This window comes from Achroia grisella, unplaced genomic scaffold, assembly GCF_030625045.1.
Source record: "Achroia grisella isolate CSIRO2021 unplaced genomic scaffold, CSIRO_AGI_Agris_v1 utg779, whole genome shotgun sequence".
NCBI lineage: Eukaryota > Metazoa > Arthropoda > Insecta > Lepidoptera > Pyralidae > Achroia > Achroia grisella.
The window spans coordinates 2,526,917-2,547,979 of record NW_026713019.1 but is presented as its reverse complement, the minus strand read 5'-3'; the positions used below and the strand labels follow the sequence as shown (position 1 = coordinate 2,547,979).

General features: G+C 31.4%; 1 protein-coding gene across 1 annotated transcript in view; it reads right to left on the bottom strand.

Moving 5' to 3' along the window:
• The window catches only part of LOC131850730 (ecdysone receptor), a 262,866-nt gene that overhangs the window by 186,172 nt on the left and 55,631 nt on the right, over positions 1–21,063 (bottom strand). The window lies entirely within an intron of this gene.

The window sequence follows — 21,063 nt, the reverse complement described above, 5'->3', positions numbered from 1 at the left end:
ATACCCATTTGACTTTAAAATCTCATCGGGTCCGTTGAAGCAACACAAGCCAGTCGAACAAGCTGAATATTTACCTAAATAATATCAGTACGACGTCTGTAGACGCATTTGTTGCGCAGTGAATGGATAGCGCGTGTAGACCGAGTGCGCATGCGGCACACACACTCCCTTAAGGCGCCTCTATGCCTAGTAAAAATTCGAACAAGTGCGTCTGTACTGCTAGGCTCAGTTTGTCCGAAATAAGGCAGCTGAATTGAAACTTAATCCTTTGAAGTTTGCTAATAAAAATAGCAGAGCAGATATTTCTGTGCTTTCATAGTAAAATTAATTGTGAGATTCGAATTCTAGAAGTAATCTAGGTACGTATTTTAATAAAATGTGAGTATTGTATTTATATGGGTGCATTTTAAAATAAAGGCATCATAAGGTCATCGGAATGATTTAGGTGCGATGTTACAAATTGCGCAAATCGATGTTCCAATGAACTCGTTTAATAATAGCGGACGTAGTGAAGGCGTCACAGAAGAGAATAGTTGCGTAGTCACAACTCGGATCCGAATACGAAACATGCTCAAGGTTGCTAGAACACGTATGCGGTCGTCATGCCACGATGCTTGCGAAAAATCTAATACAGGAGCTTGAATGAGATGATTTCATTGCTCACGATGCCATAAACTATTGGATTGGCCAGCTCTTCAGTTTTCGCGTCAATTAATGTTTTGTATGAATAGTTCGGGTGAACGAAAATAAAATGGAGTTTTTAGGTATTTAGACACTCAATTACCAATTCACCACTATCAAAACGAAAAATAAAAGAGAGAATTATAATGTGTGTACAACCGATGTTGAAGCAATTAAAACTGACATTGAGAAATAAGCTACGAATAAAAAGTATATGAGGTTCATCAGATCACCACAAGCCGTCACGGTACATTAACTATGGGCCAAAATAAATTGTTCCCGTATACATTATAATATATAATATACAAAGACGTAACGATGCGTACTCATTATAGAAATATAACTGAATTATACTATAATGACAAAAATAAAAAAATGAAATTAGTATTTTTTTATAATTTGTTTCTCTCAGTTGTATTCTTCTATAATAGTTTTTTTTTATACTACTATGGTGACAAACAAGCATACGACCCATCTGATAGTAAATGGATTACCATAGCCTATGGTGTTTAACACTGATAATAAACTGCTGTAATAACCTCGACCTACGTTAGTTTCATTTGAATCTCTGAACGTTGTCGTCATTTCTATGTATATGCATTCGAAAGAGAAATACAACGATGGTCTTGTTCGTACCGAGGTGGTCGCCCGGGCTGCCAATCTTGACTTCCGCCGGCGCCCGGATCATTGCCAGAAACACTTAGGGAAAAAGTCAAACGTGCTGCACCTAATTTAAAAAATATTATTACGAATATATTTTCATTAAATGTGTATAATATGAAACAATATTGTTATTAAAGGCCAGAAGAGATTTCGGAATGTTTACTTCATATATAGAAATTTAAGAACAATACAATGATGCTTGTATATCAGAATATAAATGATGATATATTAAAAACGATTGTTTGGGGTTGACATTGACCGAAATCATATATTTAATCATTCAAAATCATGACATTTGTTATATACAATTCCTAAATTTTTTTATACATTTCTAAAGGTTTTGTCAATATTTTGATAATACACACTGAGTTGTAAAAAATACAGAACTGAAGTTTATAGTGCTTGTTGTAAAAGTGCTTGCTAATGCAACTAGCGGTGATTTCCTAAGAGGATTAATTACTTGTTCTACAGAAAGCATAACCTTCTAATTAATTGACAATAATTATAAAGTTTTTTTTCTTTTCGGGGTCACCTCACCGGGATATCAGTGAATGGAATTTTCTATAACTAGACAAGAAACCCCCTCATTATTATTCCACTACACCAGTATTAAGACAGACATTTATAGATACTTTAAGACAAAGGTATAAATAAAAATATGTCTTCTAATAATTATAACTTTCAGTAAAGAAGTGTGCGGGCGCAACACTTGAAATTTCAAAGACCCTAAATAGCTTCTTGTGAGTGCTTACGAGTCAGACATGAATTAACTAACACTCTCTTCTATATTCAAGGAAGTCATGTGTATGTAGGAATTTGGAAATACAATCCAATTAATATGAATCTATTAATTTATCTAAACCAATTTTGTGAAAAGAATTGACTTTGAATTTCTTATTTGTAATAGATATATATTTCATTTAAATTAAATTATAATGTTATTTAAAAAATATTGAGAATTACACACGTACACGTAGAGTAGAGCCTAGTTTCGAGTATAATATATAAAAAACCTATAGATAGATAGAACCAAAAGTGAACGCTTATTAATTTACCTTAATATACTAAAGCACCAATACCAAGGTCCTAGTCAGTAGTAAGAAGGCACAAGTCCTTATTTATACCTAACTTCAATCGTTTTTGCGCTAACTCTCTTCAACTATACAATCATGGCTGGAGATTTTAGATCACGGCGGCGAATGGTCCATAGACAGTTTATAGGATGGCAGTCTTTTGTAAGTGTGGATGCCGCGACGCTACAAAAGTTGCTGATTGGTTGAACATAACAGTGGACACAATGCCACATAAAGGTTTACATATTTCTGTCCAACGCCAATGTCATGACCATTTTCGAATTCTGCACGGACATAAATCTGTTAACAAACAGTCGTAACTGGGTAGGAGCAAGAAAATTGTAAAGTTTCAAGACTAGAACTTCCTACAAATATTATTTAGGACTAACGAATAGCGAATAACTCAAACCTTTTTTGCGGTTACCTATTTTCTTATATTTAGAAGAAGATTCTAATCAGTCACAGCCAACACTTTTCTCTTATACGATAGAAGTATAGTATAATTTGCTATATATTCTCCGTTTTCACAGATGACACAATTCTATACAAGCACTATATAAAGAAATAACAAGAAACAATGGCAAAAATATAATCTAATAGTGAATCATACGTTATCTATGTGATTGCGACCTGGTTTTGCTGATATTATAATTAAATTATTATAAAATCAATTAATTACAAATCCAATAGGTTTTGTTTTCTTAAATAATTTCTATTCAAACTTTTGTATTGTATCAATATTATTAATTTAATTAAGTATTTAACTTGGATAGGTGCACCCGAAAGAATTGTCAAAAAGGCAACCAGTATTTAAATGTACGTATTTAGCGAACCTATATTTTTAAACACTTGTATAAGAAAATATATTTTGCCAATAATTTTTTGCTGAAATTTGTTCAGTTCCATGTACGATTATTATTGAGTTTCAGCGCTCTATAACCATTACAAATAACCTGTATAGGTAAATACTGGTTTTCATGCGATTGCTTACAAATCTGTTCCGGGCGGTTGGGTTTTGTTACAAGATACAGGTTCGCAGACTCCCAAATTAGAACTTTAGGTTGTTGAGTCAACAAAAAATCTCCGGTCAACGACCCTTTGGATGTCGTATAATTTTGACATTTCGTAAACGCGCTCATTAGCTACTTTTTTTGGACTGCCTTGCGCCTGACTCATATCACGATGTTGAGTATCAAACATGTTCGACCTTATTGTGAATCATTTAATAACAGTTATTTATGTTATAGGTTCAAACCTTTATCATAAATAGCTGTTATTAAATCAGTCTGTAACTTTTTTATAGATTAAATTGTAATGATAATCCAATGTACTACATACACGAGAGAGTATGTAAAATTAAAAAAAAACAGATGTTTTGTATAAATTAACATATTGGTATATTTTTTAATGTACATGAAATGGTAAACAAGTTGATGTTAAGTGACATCTGTCGTCTAACTCAAATATTTAATAGGTTCTATTACATCAAAAATTAAGTATAAAAAAGCGTAATTACGAAAATTGTTGTACCTATTACATTATATCCCGTGACATTATATGTTTTTCTATGAGCTCAATGAACCTATGCGCGAATTGTCATTATTAAATGTTTACGAAAATTCGCAACAATGTTTGTCCGCTCCCTGCTTTATAAAGAATTTATGTTTCTAAAATGATTTTTTTAACACGTACTTTGGACTTGTCGCACCCCGACCTATATAGATCTATTGTGCTCACCCTTTCTTAGAGTTCGCTACCTAGACCCGTCAGGGACAAGAATTGAAGGATATTCTTAAGAACGATGGTTATTATCTCCTCAGGATAGAGTGCAACACGAATTAATTAGATTCATATATTTTCTAGAGAGATAAAATGTTAAATGCATATTACACTTTGTCGCGTATGTCAGTAGCCCTCTTTTTGCCTGCGAAGTCTAATTACCACCTGTAAAGCTTGCAACTAATGAGGCGCACATCCCTGCGCGGCGCCTGCGCAGCCCACGCGCCACCTACGCGCAACGTTGCGCGCGTCCAATGTCAATTGATGAACTCAGATAAATCAACACAATATAAATGAAAACATACTGGTTAGTATTGGGATGATTATGATGGCGTTTGATTTACGCGGTGTTATTTATTTGACAGCGGGTGTTGTAAAACAATATAAATAAATGTATTCAGCTTGTCTGACTTTATATGGTTAAGGTCAGAGAATAAAATTTTGAATTATTTGTCCCGAATTAAATTCTAAATTATATTACCATACCATATCTTAATATAAATAATGTAAGAATAAAATACAATTGTGCAGATATCTGAACAACATTGTATTTTATTCTACTAATACTAATACTTTTATCAGCTATTTTTTGAGTGTAGAAATATAGATAGTTAAATTTAATTACCTAATTTATTTCATTACACCTTACAGTACCTTACGTACATTGTGCTCTAGAAGACAAATTACTATGTAGATATTTCTATTGCATTCTATGGGATATGTATTTGATGACACAGAAGGTATTTAAAATATAGCTTGTATATAAATATATGATGCAAAAGAATTATTTTTTCTTTTTTTTATGTGATAGAATGGTGTATGATAACACCTAATAAAAAATGGTTAAAGTCGCCTATATAGAAACTACGGAGATCACAAGATATTCTCCCAAGATATTTCTGAAGATGTTGTTACGCTTCTATAATATTTTCAACATACCTATACCATATAAAGTCATTTGAAAGCACATGCTTTCAATTTCAAATGAAATTCTCATTCTATCTTCATTCATCTAACTTCATTCTGTTCTAACTTTCAAAATTTGCTTCGGTTTGCTATAGCGCACTGGCTACAATTCAAATGTACAGTCACGTTATATTTCTGCCATGACAGTACTAATTTAACTAGGAGTAGATTTTATACGTGTTTATATTTAAATGGACGCATTTATAAATGCCGCTCGGCTCGCATATCTATCGGTTGCGCGCGTTCAACAAGTAGGATTTCCTTTTTAGACTATACTCGGCTAACATTAGGTCAGTATGCGACAGACAGCAGGGTGATTGGAAAGATGCTATAGATAGTTTCCTGTAACTCACTATGTTTTTTTGTATAGCAATCAACATTTCTTCTTCTAAATGAATGTAAATAAACAATATTTATGAATTGTACTTACAGTGCATTTTACGATTACGGTTTCTAGTGTTTAATATTAATGAAATAGTATTTATTATTAGCCTACGTTAATATTTTATTTACTACTTGTTTCATGCGTCTTCGTCTGTTTTTTTTTTATGTAAAAGATATAGTTTTCGGGATATAATCTATAGTCACACCACATTTCGTTACATTGAGTCAGAAACATGTAGCAAACAGACAGATAGATAATACATAACAATAGATAATACTTTACCTATATGTAGATATTATGTAACTATACTAATGCATTCTTAGATTGTACAAAAACATCGCGTACCTAATGATAAAAATTTCATATAGGTCATTGAGTCACATTCTGTAATATATTGTTATGTATAGGTGGATATACTAAATGTAATATTTTTTGTATAGACAAGTTTACTGTGAATTACAGGCAATTACAAACATTTAAAATTATAATGCTACAAAATAAGTGAGAATATAGTAAAATATTATAATTTGCTACCAATGCACTGTTGGAATAGTTTTTATTGCGTTTCTTTAGACATTTTTAAGTAAATTAATAGGTATAACTAACTTAAAAATAGTCTTACAATTTTATTGTGGAAGAAACTAATTACTGGATACGCTATTAAGTATCTTATTTATGGGTATGAAGCACATTATTGTTTATGGTTTAATAAATTCGCTTAGTTAAATGGCAAAGTAGTAAAATGTAAAAATATTTTTATACGTGTATAATTATTATCATGAATTTTAGTAATATTCGCTAGATTTCTCGAATACATTTTACAACTACATAAATAAAACATACATTGAAATATAAATAAAATAAAAACTTTTCCTGTTTAGATATAGTATTGTTCTGTAGTTCAATATTGATATTTAAGAATAAATTGCAGTATTTTTTTATGTTATTAAACCGAGAGTAATTTTTAAAGAAATGCTTTTAGAAGTTGGTAGTTTTCGGTGTGAAGTAATACGAAATTTAATACAATTCTGTTATTCTATATTTTACTAATGTAAGTTACTCAAATACTACCAAGTCACTGGCATACATAAAAAAGTATAACAACAAAATAAATAACGTACAAACGACGTTCAAATTGATTGAAATGTAAAGTAAACGTTTTATTAGTGTCACACGAACACAATCATTAATAAATATGAGTAATCCACTATAATTGTAACACGAACGCGACCTAGAAAGGTGAACAAACGTCCGATATACGAGTAGAGGGTTCAACCCAAATTTTTGACCTGATTTGATGTAAAAACGTGGTGGGCTAACGACCGCGCTGACGTAACGTACGGATAGACAAATAAAACAAGAGTGGAATGCAGCCCGTTTGGATGCTTTCTTTAGTCGAATACCAGATCGGGGTATGCATTTAGTTTTGTATATATTATTAATATAGATAATCGAGTCTTAACACGAATAACTTTTTGGTAAATAATGTATTTACATCCTTACCTTATTTGTTATGATCTTATTATCTATATTAGTAATGAGTACTATACGCCAATGTTTAAAAAATAAATAGTTTAGTATGTTTATAATATTGTTTATTAAATCATTATACGGGTGTTCAATCCACGAAATCGACTTCAATTAATTATTAACGATTTATACATCGGTAAGTAATAATCAAATGAGAACATCGTCTGTATAGTTGAAATCAATTACATATTTACACTATATTAAATGTAACTTAAAAACTATAAGTCTGATTTTTACAAAGTATGTTAGGTTCAAATGAGAAACACTAGCTTTCTAATAATAAAGACTAATCAAAATCGGTGATCCAGAAATATAGCAGAACTGAGAACCTTTTCCTTTTTTTGGAATCACTAATTTTAACAATTTCAAGTAGGATATATTTGTTCTATTATACTGTTTTTTCTAATGACTATAAAGAGGTGTGTGACTGAAAGTCACTGATGAATGACTGTGGTCGATGATAAAATCGACTAGCGTTAGAAATTATTGTATTAGTTAAGAAATATGTAATTAGATAGATGTAATAATATGTTGATTTCATATGGGGACATATTATTAAAGTAACTAAAAATATTTAGTTCATTTATTAATACGATTAAACTACTAGGCATTTAATAGCACTGAAATGGATACAAATTGTTATAAATGCAGTTCAGACTGCTTCAAGATTCAAACCTGTTATACGTACGGTGGTATGTGTTGGATTTATCTTTTTACTTATTAGCGATTGGCTCCCTCAATTGTCTTGATTAAAGAAGGTTAATTGACATAAATTCTTGGTGGAGATCGTTTGAAAAATCATTGCTGTTTTTAGCAAATTTCAAAATGGAGTTTAATAAATCTAGTTATATATGTGTAAATTACGCGATTACTGTTGGCTGATACACTTGCAGCCTAGCACAGAGCACAGCACCCCAGAAAATATATTTAGGAATGCTAAACCGATATTAAATTAATTATTATATTTTTCATCAATAGGATTGACATTGATCCTGTAGCTGCCAGCTTGTCCACCCTTCTTTTTATAAATATTTGCATTACATTAATGTATTAATGTTAATGGATTTTAAGTTCTTTATTAAATATTATATTAATAAAAGCAAGGCTAAGTTCCAAATTTTAAATTTGTCCTAACAATGAGCAACATGGGAAATTTACGAACGTTTTGAAGTTAAAAACTGTTTAGAAATGTCATAGCTTTTTTTATTCATAAAGCAACATTTCGGTCGGTGCCTTAATTTACCGTAACAAAGCCGATGTCTGCCTGGCCGGTTTGTGCAGGGTCGATAGTCTTTTTTGACCGTCTCAGTTATAATTATGTATTTAACTAAAATTATCTTGAACAAAATTAAAGTTTTGGACTTTAAGTTTCCCATTTAATTATAAATAGTTGCAACTGTCCTGATAAGCTTCTGAAATATCTAATAGATAGAAAGAAGATATATGAGACTAAACGTATTAAAACGAAAACCTTTAGTGTTATATTTTCTTTTCAACTGTTCGTGGATTAATTGAGTATAAATATTTCTTGAAAACCATATTATAAGAAAGGTAACTAAACGAAAGGTAATTATATTTCTATGTCATACCTTTGAGATAAATTTTGTACAAAGTCGTCAGTGTGGAACCTTTGTCTCATCAATTCAGCCGCCCAGCAGCTTTTAAAGTTGTATTTAGGTTTAAGGGAATATACAATAAGGCAGTAACTATACAGGGCATATACCTATGTATGATATCTTAGTCCTCCGAAATGGCAACAAATGATACCGAAGGCTTCACTAGATTATATGATGACCGATGTGTATCTATATTCGACTATTGCAATTTATTAAAATTCCCCATAGCTAGCATTGTACTATGTCAGAATGACGTCACGGTTTCCCTGGAAACCATTGTGATAAATGTGACTTGACCTGACCTAATGCTCGTCTTATCATACTGTACTGATGCCCCGCCAGGTGGGTGCACCATTCCATTATCATCTATTAAAAATTCATACTACTAATAAATAGGACTGAATTTGTGACTAGCTATATAATACAATGTCATGTACAAAGTAAACAGTGTGTGTTTGTGTGTCGTGAGTGATAAAAGCTAACACAAGTGTTTTATATAAAACTACTAATGTTTTAGTGAAGCACTGCCATATAACTGACAGTTTTATATACAATATGTTTGCAGCAAAATGGTACACAATAGAGCCAATCGTTAAATTGACATATGCCTAAATGGCATGGCTCTCCGCCAAAAATCAGAAACAAAGGTGACGATCGAGCGACTGAAATACGTACCCTATTATAATATATATAGCTCTTTAAATGCTTGGAATCTATTTAGATCAAGGTGTTAATTTCAATGGAACATAAATATAAAATATTGAGGTGGAATGGTCGCACTATATTATGATATTAGTTATTCTAGCGCTACACTACACACAATCTATTTGAAAGCCGTAGTGGGTCTATGGTGTGAGTTTCTGTGTATAGACAAAAATATAAGTCAAAGATCAATAGAATCTAGCATATTCTAGCAGATGTCGACTTTGTGTCTCCATTTAAAATTTTAATTACCTCTCTGATCTTGCAAAACACCAATAACAAACTTTACGACTTTTCGAAGGAACTTCAACCATCATGTATTGCTTGTCAAAATTGCGTTCAGTATTATTAGTTGATAAAACCACTATATATCCTAACGGGGGTAATAATCTTAAGGATATATTTAAATGTTTGTAATGTAGTGCAATATTTACTCATCCGAAAGCCCTAAAATATACTTGCATAAACCAGAGGATAAGCACGTATAGAATATCTTTATCGTATAATATGGTACGATCTATAGAACATCTTTATCCTCTATTGTCTATATTTATTCTCTACGAATTTATAGCAAGTATAACATAACAGCTGTAGTAACCGTGTTCTATTGATGCTAAGATTGTATTAACGTTCATGTTAATCCAATCTTATCTCTGAAATGCATTTGAAAAATGACTTATTGAGTCAGGTTTATAATTACAAACATTATATTTTTACAAACGTGAGAATTACGGATATGTGATAGAAACATTATGTACGGCCACATAGATATTACATATATTTATTTGCTATTAAACGTTTATTCAAAATGGGAGAGGAGATTATTGGACCCTATGGGTCGTATCTACAATAGCATCCAATTCGACGAATACCAATCATCGTCTATAAAAAAGTTTATTTGGTACGAAATCACAGATAAATTACATGTTTCTCACAAAATAATGTATATTGATAAATACGTCATAGAAAAGTTAAGAGTTAACAAGATTCTTAACTTTTGATTCTTAATCAAAAATTATGAATCTTGTTATGAAGTTCAGAATCAATTGCATAAGTGGAAACATCGTACGCAACAATTAAGTAATACGTCTGAGATATCAATATTGTAAATATTTTTTTCCCGCTATTACGAGATATAAACAGATCATTTTTATTTAAGACAATGTGTATTTAAATTCTATTTTCGATTCCAATATTTTTGGAGAGGATATGAGTCAGTCAAGTGTTTGCGTTCATTACAGCAACAAATATTGAGATGATTACGTGCCGCTGATGGGCCTGTATGTAATTGATTATAAATATATTCAGTTTCTTATTTATCACATATAATGTACCTAATTAATATACTTATCAATAAAATTATGTTTACAAAGAACAATAACCTCTGATTGACCTATTGAAAAATCTAAACGCAATAATAAAGGATGTTATATTTGAAATTATAAAGAGTTGATGTTTTTGCCCTTCTGTGTTGTTTATAATAGTATTTCTATATTATTTATAGTAGCATAAGTACCTAACATAAATAAACAATTATAAAAATCAGCAAACTATTGAGGAAAGTACTAGTATGTTCCTTAATAGTTCATCTGGATGATCATGTACAAAGAAAATACGTATAGATCGCACAGTCTCTTTTTTAATCCACTTTAAAAAATTAAAGTGGAATAATAAGTAATACATGATTACATAGATGAGTATTTGATGATAACATGATTATATAATGTGATATGAATATATTATTATCATTGTATGGATCCCCGCTTATAGGATACATATATGTACATCATGTATTTGGACTCCTCAGGGCAAAAGTGCTAAAACTCTGGCGATTATATTTCAGGTATTATCTTTCGCTATTTAAATCGAAATGTATTAAAGTATGTCGAAACACATAGCACGCGTGTTACACTGCAGAAATAGGTAAAACACACGCAAATTGGCGAAAATCACGCATACTACCAACATACCTACCTACTAGTTTAACTACAAGTATCTCGACGGTAAGTAACACCAGTCTATATGATAATATAAGCGTTAACCTTCGATAATAATACCAACTAGACAAAATCTTAGGAACTAAAATAGAACTAGTATTCTCTACTGTACTATTGAAAAATCTAATTTAGCTTAAATAATTTCAATGATGATTTAAGACTTAATTATAAATTAATTGTTCTGCTTGTGTTTCAATAACTAAACGTAATTTAATTTATAACACATTTGCTACCACAAAATAAAACTGACATCAATCATTAGGCAGTCTATTAAAACTATTCTAGTGACTGCAAACAACATTATTATTACACATGAAAACATTTTTAATTTTTTTTATTTAATGAAACTACTAAACCGATATTTAGGAAATTTCTATGGAACAATTTTAAAGTATATTAAATAGTACTTATACCATTTAATATACTCTCTAATTGTTTCTTAGAAATGTTCTCAAATAAACATTAATTTATCCAATCTGTTTATGAATGATGAAGTTCTGAGATAAATGTGAAAATATAACAGAATCTTCCTTTTTTTAAGAAGTTAGTTGAAATAGGATCACCTATAAATGAGTAAGACGTCATTCGCATGGTACTTTTTTGATGGTTTGACCAGATATCTATATAGTAGAGTTGTAAATCAAAGAGTTTAACTATGGCTGTATGGATTAATAATAACATTTTTAGCAATCATAAACATGGATAATACATGTTTATGCTTGCTAAAAATATTCGCATGTTATTATTTAATGTTTAAAAAACCTATCCTCACAACTGTAATCTTAGACGGGATAGTTTGAGAGATTATATTTGCACTAAGAATATTTGATTTTAATTGTATGGGTCATCACGCTATCTTAATTTTGTTTTCTAAAATAACGCCAAGTTATAATATACTTCATTGAATACTTAGGAATGGCAACGCTTGAGTGATGCTATGGAAGTCACATCATGCCGTGTGTTCGTGTTCATGTACGTACATATATATATATTGGCGACGGACATTTGCATTTAGGATCTTTTTGATGTCTCAATATACATCAAAAAAGTCCCAAATATAAATGTATTGTCCGTAACTAAATACAACTTGAATACTTATTTTAGAAATTTTATTTAATTTTTATTATTTACAAATTTTCGTTGCTGCCCTCTGACTAGAAAAAAAATATGAGGCAATACTTTTTAATATATTCGGGGATTCATTGACTATCCCCTGTAATAGCAAATTTCTTGGAACCTGGGCTCTTTCTCTGGGATGTTGCCTTTTTATTTTATCTCTTCACAACTATATGTTTTTGCTACTTAATAATAGTTTCGTCAAACACGAAACCCAATATTATAGGATGAAGTATTCAAATTCTGCACATCTAACCATTTTCCTAGAAGGCAATAGTAATCAAAATATGGGAGTTTCGGTTATTTCGTTTGAGATATTAATTTAATAGTGTTGTGGTAAAAGTTTTCATTTTTATATGTGAACATGTTTTTTAAGTGAAAAATATTTACAAATATTTTTTTTTATTATTAATTCATTTTTATGCATGTAGGTCTATTACAGTTTATCAATTTCATAATTCAATACAAACAATTACAAAAAACAATCATTGTAATCCAACGCGGCACATCGAGGCAGCGTACAGATAGTGGCAGCGTTGCCTCTTTTACAAATAATTAAATTAAACATTATTATCCTATTATATAGGAATTTTTATTTATATTACAAACCTTCATTTTTAAAACCCTAAACATTGACGAAAAGACAAACTTTTAATTACATATAATAATGTGCATTTTAGACTAAAAAGAGTTTTATATACTCTAAACTTTAGAGATGAATTTTAAACTCCGTTTAATAATTTGTATTGATACAGAATATAAATTAAGCAATATACATACGCTATACAAAACTCAAATGTTTTTATATACCTATCTTTTAATCCTCGATAAAAACTGTGTTTTTATCTGTATGTGATAACATTGTTTGAAAGTTTACGTGATCAACATGGTTTTTAGCTGTATTTTATGAAGATCTGTTCTGTCCTTCAAAGATAGTCTTTACTCTTTTCGATAGCTATAACGCTTTTTAATTATATAGAATACTTAACTAATTTTACAAACTTTTTATGTAGTTTCTTTTTATCTAACTATTACTATAATATATTGTTTTTGACTACGCCAGATTATATAGGATTATTGAACGATTTTTTTTCTTCCTTTCTCAACCTTATAATAAAAATGAGCTCGAAACGTATCTATTATTCAAATTGAATGGGGGCTATAACAGCCAGTTTATAATAAAAAAGCAATTTATTGCTAACTTTGAAGACTGTGTTTTGAAACCGTTTGCTGTAACCTGAATTTCCAGGTTCTGAATGTAATCAATCATTTTAGTAAGATTTAAAAATACTCGCCTTTTATGGTAGCGCGTACTGCAGAGCGGCCGGCAACGTTGCCGAATTGCCCGTACCTCCTACCATCCTTCAGATCAGAATTTCATTGTGTGTACATATCAGGGATGTTATGGATATGAAATTTCGGATACGGATTGGTTTCGAATATAGGAATGATTATTATACCGGATATAGATACAGATGTGGATATGAAATTATTTCTGATTATCCGTTAGTTTTGGATAATTTCGGTTACTATTATTATTTTTTAGGGAATTTCAAAAGTAAAATACTAATAGCTAATAAAATGGTTACATAACGTGTCTCAATTAGGCTCCGCCACTATCCGATATTGTCCGAAACTTTTATTTCAAATTCGGTTACGGTTACGAATATTTTTTTTATATCGGATATCTGATAGTTTCGATTACGGTTACGGAGCTCTCTAACATCCCTGTTATATATTTACATACTGCCAATATTAAATAGTTTTGATGATTGCAGCCTTCCATGATTTAACCAAGTATTGTAGCAGTAGGTAGACTTCGTGTGTACATGTTCGTATGTCATTTTTTCTTTTAGTGTATGATAATGGAATGATGCACCCCAGGGCACCAGTGGAGGATGACAAGATGAGCATGAGGTCAGGTCAGTTAGCCCATCGTGACAAATTCACCAAGAATTCATCACGATGGTTTCCAGGGGGAACCACGTGGAGGTCGACCTAACATTGTACATTGTTAGCAATGGAAGTTACTAGTTCCCATTAAACCGGTCACAAACCGACGGATATCAATAGAAAAACATGAGTGTTATTTTATTAAAATAATTCAAGCATTTTTAATTAGGAAAGATCCGAGATGAAAACTTAGCTAATATACTTTTATTGTATTTGTAGGATGACTGTAGCGTCTTTTCCCTTTCCCCCTCTCAAATCAAATATTGTTTATATATTGATAGGATACTGGCAGTTAACACAAGCACTCCATATCTTCAATTGAACCTGATAAATATCTGAACTAATCTGATCATGTATCTTCAAAATATTTTAACGGCCACCTGGATTCAAAAATAACAAGTATTTATACTGAATAAAATAACTGAAATAATTATTGATATTATTATGTTCAGTCCTCTGAACGTTATGACATGGCTATGTAGACATGTCACAGTTGATTGAGAATCAATAAAAACATTGAATATGTTTATTAAACGTCAACGTTCCAAGAATCCACTCTTTGATATTCCAAAGCGTTCCACGTTTTAATATTTCGTTTACACAGAGCCTGTTATTGCGCTGTAAAAGTTATTCGCAGAGCTAATAATGAATCGACTCATAAACCAAGTCATATTGAAAGTGCAAGCAGTCTACGAAATTCATTCCTCCAAGTCGCGACTGGGGCACTGTGCGTCTCAGATTTCAGTGAAAAAACATCATGAAAGTCAAATGCATATATTACAAAGTATTCCTTATATTTATAGAAGTGAAGTGCAATTTGCAATGGCAGCAATGGCGTATAATAAGCCGTTTATGTAGTAGTAAATTTACACTATTTATAGAAGAACGAGTAGCAAAACCTGTGTGGCAGGATAGTAAGCATAATGAGAGAAGCGAACTTGGAATATTGCCATAAGTGTACAGCGAGTGGCTATAGAACATGGCTTAGTTGGACAACGTTGACAATCCAGTTTTTAAAATGTGTTTTTTTTAACAAGAAAAATTGCAGAAAATTTATTATGTTTAACATGCTTATTATGCTATTAGCTTCTGAGTTTCAAATATTATTTTAACAAGATTTTTGTTTATTCAGCGATTCATGAGAACTGGTTGGCATGAAAAATTAAGAAATATTTTAGACAAATAATAAATATACGACAAAGGTTAGTAAACTTTACCATAATACATCCTAGGAATTTAGAATACAGCCTCAAGAACTGCAGTAGAGCAATGAACAGAAACTTCTTCACAATTCTGCTGACTGAGTATTTTCAATACTATTTAGGCAAGAAACACGTTATTATTAATATCCCTGCAGCAAAAAGGATACACATGATTTTTGGTTTCTTATGACCGATATCAAAAAAACTTCAATGATTTAAAAAAATCTTTCACAATATGACACAACAATATTATTAATAACACGGGCTATAATTTATTTTAAAAAAATGCGATACATGTTATCTTTATGATACGAAAAAAGAGAAGTCTAATATACAAAGTGAGAAATAAAAAAGTAAATATAATATTATTTATAAACTGCCAATCAACTCACAAGTAACGCTATATATAATTTTATAAAATGATAGTAATTAAAACATTCTCCCCTCTTCGCATAGTGAGGTAAGTGTATAAATGTAATTTAATTTTATAAACACTAATTTTATAAGTAACACTACAATTACTGTTTCCACGAAGTAGGCTCGCCTAATTGTGATGCTTAATTGCTTATAAAAGCGTATCGGTGCAGTGCTCAAGTTTATAACCGAGCACATAAAATTCCAAGATTACCTATTAGAGATAGCTGACAGCTCATTTGTAGTAAATTTACGCTAAAATGTACGTAAATATATTATAGTCTGTATAAGTCGATTAAAAATGTAATACCATAATATGTTTTATTATATAAACATTAACTTTCAAATTATGTAGGTATCTATTTTTATATGCATACGATTGTATGAAATTACGGGATACGGAGTATCATATATACATAATCATAATGCAAACGCAAGATTTGTGCTGGCTATATACCTATATATAAGTAGCATCATACATACAGGAATTACAGAAACCTTGTGTTGATTGTGACACTAGAAAGGAAGGAAAGGAAAAGACTACATTATAGTGGGCACGGAGTTCTGCAATATAACTGCCATATCTCAACCTGTGTACCAGAATCTTGCAAAGCTGCTTAAGAGTAGAAATGAGAATGACACAGTTACTTTATAATGAAATACTTTGTCACTAATCAATACGTTCCCAATTACACAAATGAAGTTGCGGGAATATCTAGTAGGTATATTAGATTCCAACATAGTGATAGACACTGGCGGAACTTCCAGTTTTTGTTTAACTAATATGTAATGCCTATCAAGGTTACGATAGAGTCGCGTGGGCGTGATTGTTGAGCGTGGACGCGTCGCAACTATGCTAAGACGAATTTAAGAGATCAGGCATACTGGCCTCTAGGTTTTTTTTCTTGTAATTGAAATAGCACATAAGCTGACGGTCCTCCAGATTGTAAGCGGTCATGGAAGTCTATATACAACAGCAGCACGAACGAACGGCACCACGGACATAGCGTTTGATACTACTCGTGCTTTGCCATTTCAGAAGACAATGATGTCACGCCTCTTATCCTGAAATTTCACTGCCAAATCGCATCCGATATATAAATAATACAGAAACTGAGCTTACAAAGCAGGCTGCTCGTCGGTTCAAACAGACAAGACTGGGATACCTATGTAGACGACTCTTTATAGTCTACCTCTGTTGAAGGTCGACTTTATTAGTCAAAACATAGAGGATTTTAATTCGATACTATTTTTTTATGTTACACAACATTGTGGATGTTCAACGCACTTAATTAGATATTTTTTTGCAAATATTCATAGTTTACTATTTACCGCAGTTAGTTTCATTTTGGCATAAAACCCTTTCTGTCGTTTCCATGGCAATTTTATACTTTTTTTCTTAAAGCCGTATTTCAATCATTTATATTGAATATGTTAGGCTTCGACTTCCTCCGTTTAAGATGTATATTTATAGATTAGTGAATTAGGAAGTCACTTTTTAAATTATACTTTCGTAATTATTTTATTTTGTAATTGATTGTTTAATTAACTAATATATAGCGAATATAAACGCGAGTTAAGTCGCGGGCATACACTAGTTTTGAATAATAATATCTGTATATTTTACCTACCCAGTTTCCATGGAAATTTTGTTCATATTGTATTAATTACATTAGTTAGAATCAGGTTTCGAGCTAAAATATAGCTATCTCGACCTTGACTATGTTTAAAGTAAAATATTTGTTATTACTTATGTGCATTCGAACAATATTTTAACTGTAATTCAGGTAATACAAAATAAGCAAGGTAGACTTTTTAAAAAGTTGTAAAGAGCAGCTTTCTTTGTAAGGTGCCTTTTGGGTAGAAGAGGGATAGGCAAAGAAATTACAAGATAAGAAGCATGTCATCATAACGCTTAGGAATGGAAAGGTATGAGTGTTATACCACAGGAGTCACATGATGTCTGTAGTCCTGGCGACGGCGACATAAAGGCGATGGTTGCCACTTACTTATAAGGTGTGGTAACCTTATGGTGAGTGGTAACCATCATTTATTTATTAATTTGCCATTCCAATATCATAAAAATAGTTCATTTATATCGGGGTCAATTTATTATATGTTGTTGATCCACAACAACTGTACGTAGGTCCATAATACGTAATTAGTTCAACTTCATGTTACATTATTTTACGGTATGTGAAAATAGTTTATTTATACTGATTCCGAACACGCTATACTTTTATTGATAAATGAATGATAAAATTGTTATAGATACAATGGTCGTCTAGCGACTAACTCGCCGCCTCACTTTCGATGGTCTCATGTTCGATTCCTAGCACGGTACAAACACTTGTATTCATGAGCATGGTTATTTGTATCAGTCTGGGTGTTTTCTATGTATATTATGTATGTATTTACAAATTTAATAATCTAAGTATTTATATCAGTTGTCTAGACCCATAACACAAGCTCTGCTTATATTGCGACTAGACTGACTGCGACTAGATTATTATTATTATTACTCTTAAACTAAACTAAAATTAAACTTTAAAATATAAAAATATTCCCAGAATTCAATTCTGGATAGCATTGACAGAGGTATCATTTTAATGATGCACTTAACGTGATTACTAATATTAAATAGCTTAGCCGTGACTTCGTAGCTGGTTTAGGCATTCGTAATATTAATAGAATAAAACTGTTATTGTTTGTAAACCGTCTGGAACGAAACAAATATAAAGTATTAAGTAAAGCTTATATTAGTGAAACCACCTAAATTGGTAAAGCCGTTTCTGATAATAGCACGCACAAACACAGACAAGGCAAAAATCCACACAATCATTGTTCTAGGTTCTATAACATTAATAAAGTCTTCGTATATCTTCCATGTACAGACAACATACTTTATTATATGTGTAGATTACGTCGAGATCACTTTAGCATGCTTGAGAAAGACGCCGGATGTTGATGTCCTGTTTTATCTCATGCATGCTATAGCGATTGATTCGTTAACGATAGATTCATTTGTCACTTGTCTAGGGTCTGTGTATAGATAAGCGCAATGTAGAATGGCTCCTAATTACATGGAGAGACACATGTATGACAGGAAGTCGATGAATGCAGATGGTTTAGACACGTTTCTTATTACACAATCTAGAAGTATCTAGTGAACATTAAAAAAGTATGTAGCTAGTAAGGACTTAACTATTTTTATTGTCTCAAACTAAAAAACAAAATATACTTGAGGTTACTTTTTTAAATTAAAATTCAACATCAGTTGTATAATCGGACATTTTAAAAGAAAGAGACAAAATTACTGCGTTATTCACCAGTGTTATTTTAATTAAGTGTGGATGTTTTGTTATGATCATTTTCATTAGAGACGAAGCAATTATTGAAGTCATGATTAACAATATAAATGTGATAGTGAGTTTTATTTTTTGTATTTTAACTAATAGTTATAAAATTTGGTATGGCTAAGGATGTGGTATATACTTTATTTAATTCTACAATTATGTTGAAGTTACAAGTACTATTAATGTAACAAGAACATAACTGACATCCTAATTGTTGTGTGCAAATATTCATAATGAAAAATTCAATTATTTTTAATTACTGATGTATCGTAACACTTGTACGAATGTTTACAGTGAAATCATTCGAGTTTCAACTAATAGCGAACATGTGGACTCAAACCACATTGTTTATGCTGTCTGCGAGTGTAACGATGGACACGACAAGGCGACAATTGCAACATCCGACCAGCCGCGCCGTCTGCCTTACCAATTTGTGCCTGAGCACCAAATTGCTGCACCCATGTCGTAAAACTGCATCCACAAGCTCTCCGTAACTGTGTAGGAGTGACCGCTAAATGAACGTGTCGTTGAACATAAAACCAATTAAGATTTGTTCAGTTTATTGCTTTTGTCGACGCATACACAACTATGTTGATGTAACTACGATGGTAAAGTGACCATTTTTGTTTCACTAAACGCTTACTGAAATGACATACATGCATATTTGTAGTTCATTTATGGATTTTCAATAGAATGTACATTACCCAAATATGTATGTAATGTTAAAAGATGGAGTGTAACACAATGTATAACAATTTTAAACACTTCATTCATTCTTTTTGGAAAGTTTTAATAAAGACGGTGAAAATTTACAACGCATGATTAAATAGTAAATTATACCATAAATAATATGTAACCCTGAAGTAACATATAATATATAAATACAAATGTTACGAACGCGTGACCGACCACCATAATATTGCGGGCAATTAAGAAAAATATTCGAAATGAACGCAAGCAAGGCCGGTCATCGACCCCCACCCCTGAATGCCATCATTAGCCCTGGTTCGACACCGTGAATTATGAACGAATCCACCAACATTATTGATGGTTTCATACAACTGGCGACATTGAAGCATTACCTCATGTTTGTATGTAGACGACCTCTTTATCGGTCATCTAGTACGATACGTGCATTTATTATTTCGATTTGAAATGTCTGCGTGACTAACTCACTAAATTATTTGAGGACGTGCAATAGAAATTCTTTATATATCACAGGCCCATAATAATAGTGCCATAGGTATATAAACCGTCATAGGTATAAAGTAATTATACTTATTAATTAACAATAAATACCACTAGTCTTGCCACTATTTAAAATGTATCTTCTGTACATGACACATGGATAGTACATGCACAACTTATATTACATTATCTGATTAAATACAATACAAAAATTCATATAAACTATTTAATAGTTATAAAGATAAATTTAATAAAAACTTAAGAACGAAATGTTCTACATCTAAATGATTAAACATCACTTATAACCTATTATGTTAGGCAAGTAAGCAAAATATCTAATGAAAAGCAAACTACGAGCAACAACTTCGACCATGTGGCATGTAAAGACGTAGGTTTCAGATGATGCCAGTTGGTAGTCGTTAAACCAAATCGGAGACAGTCA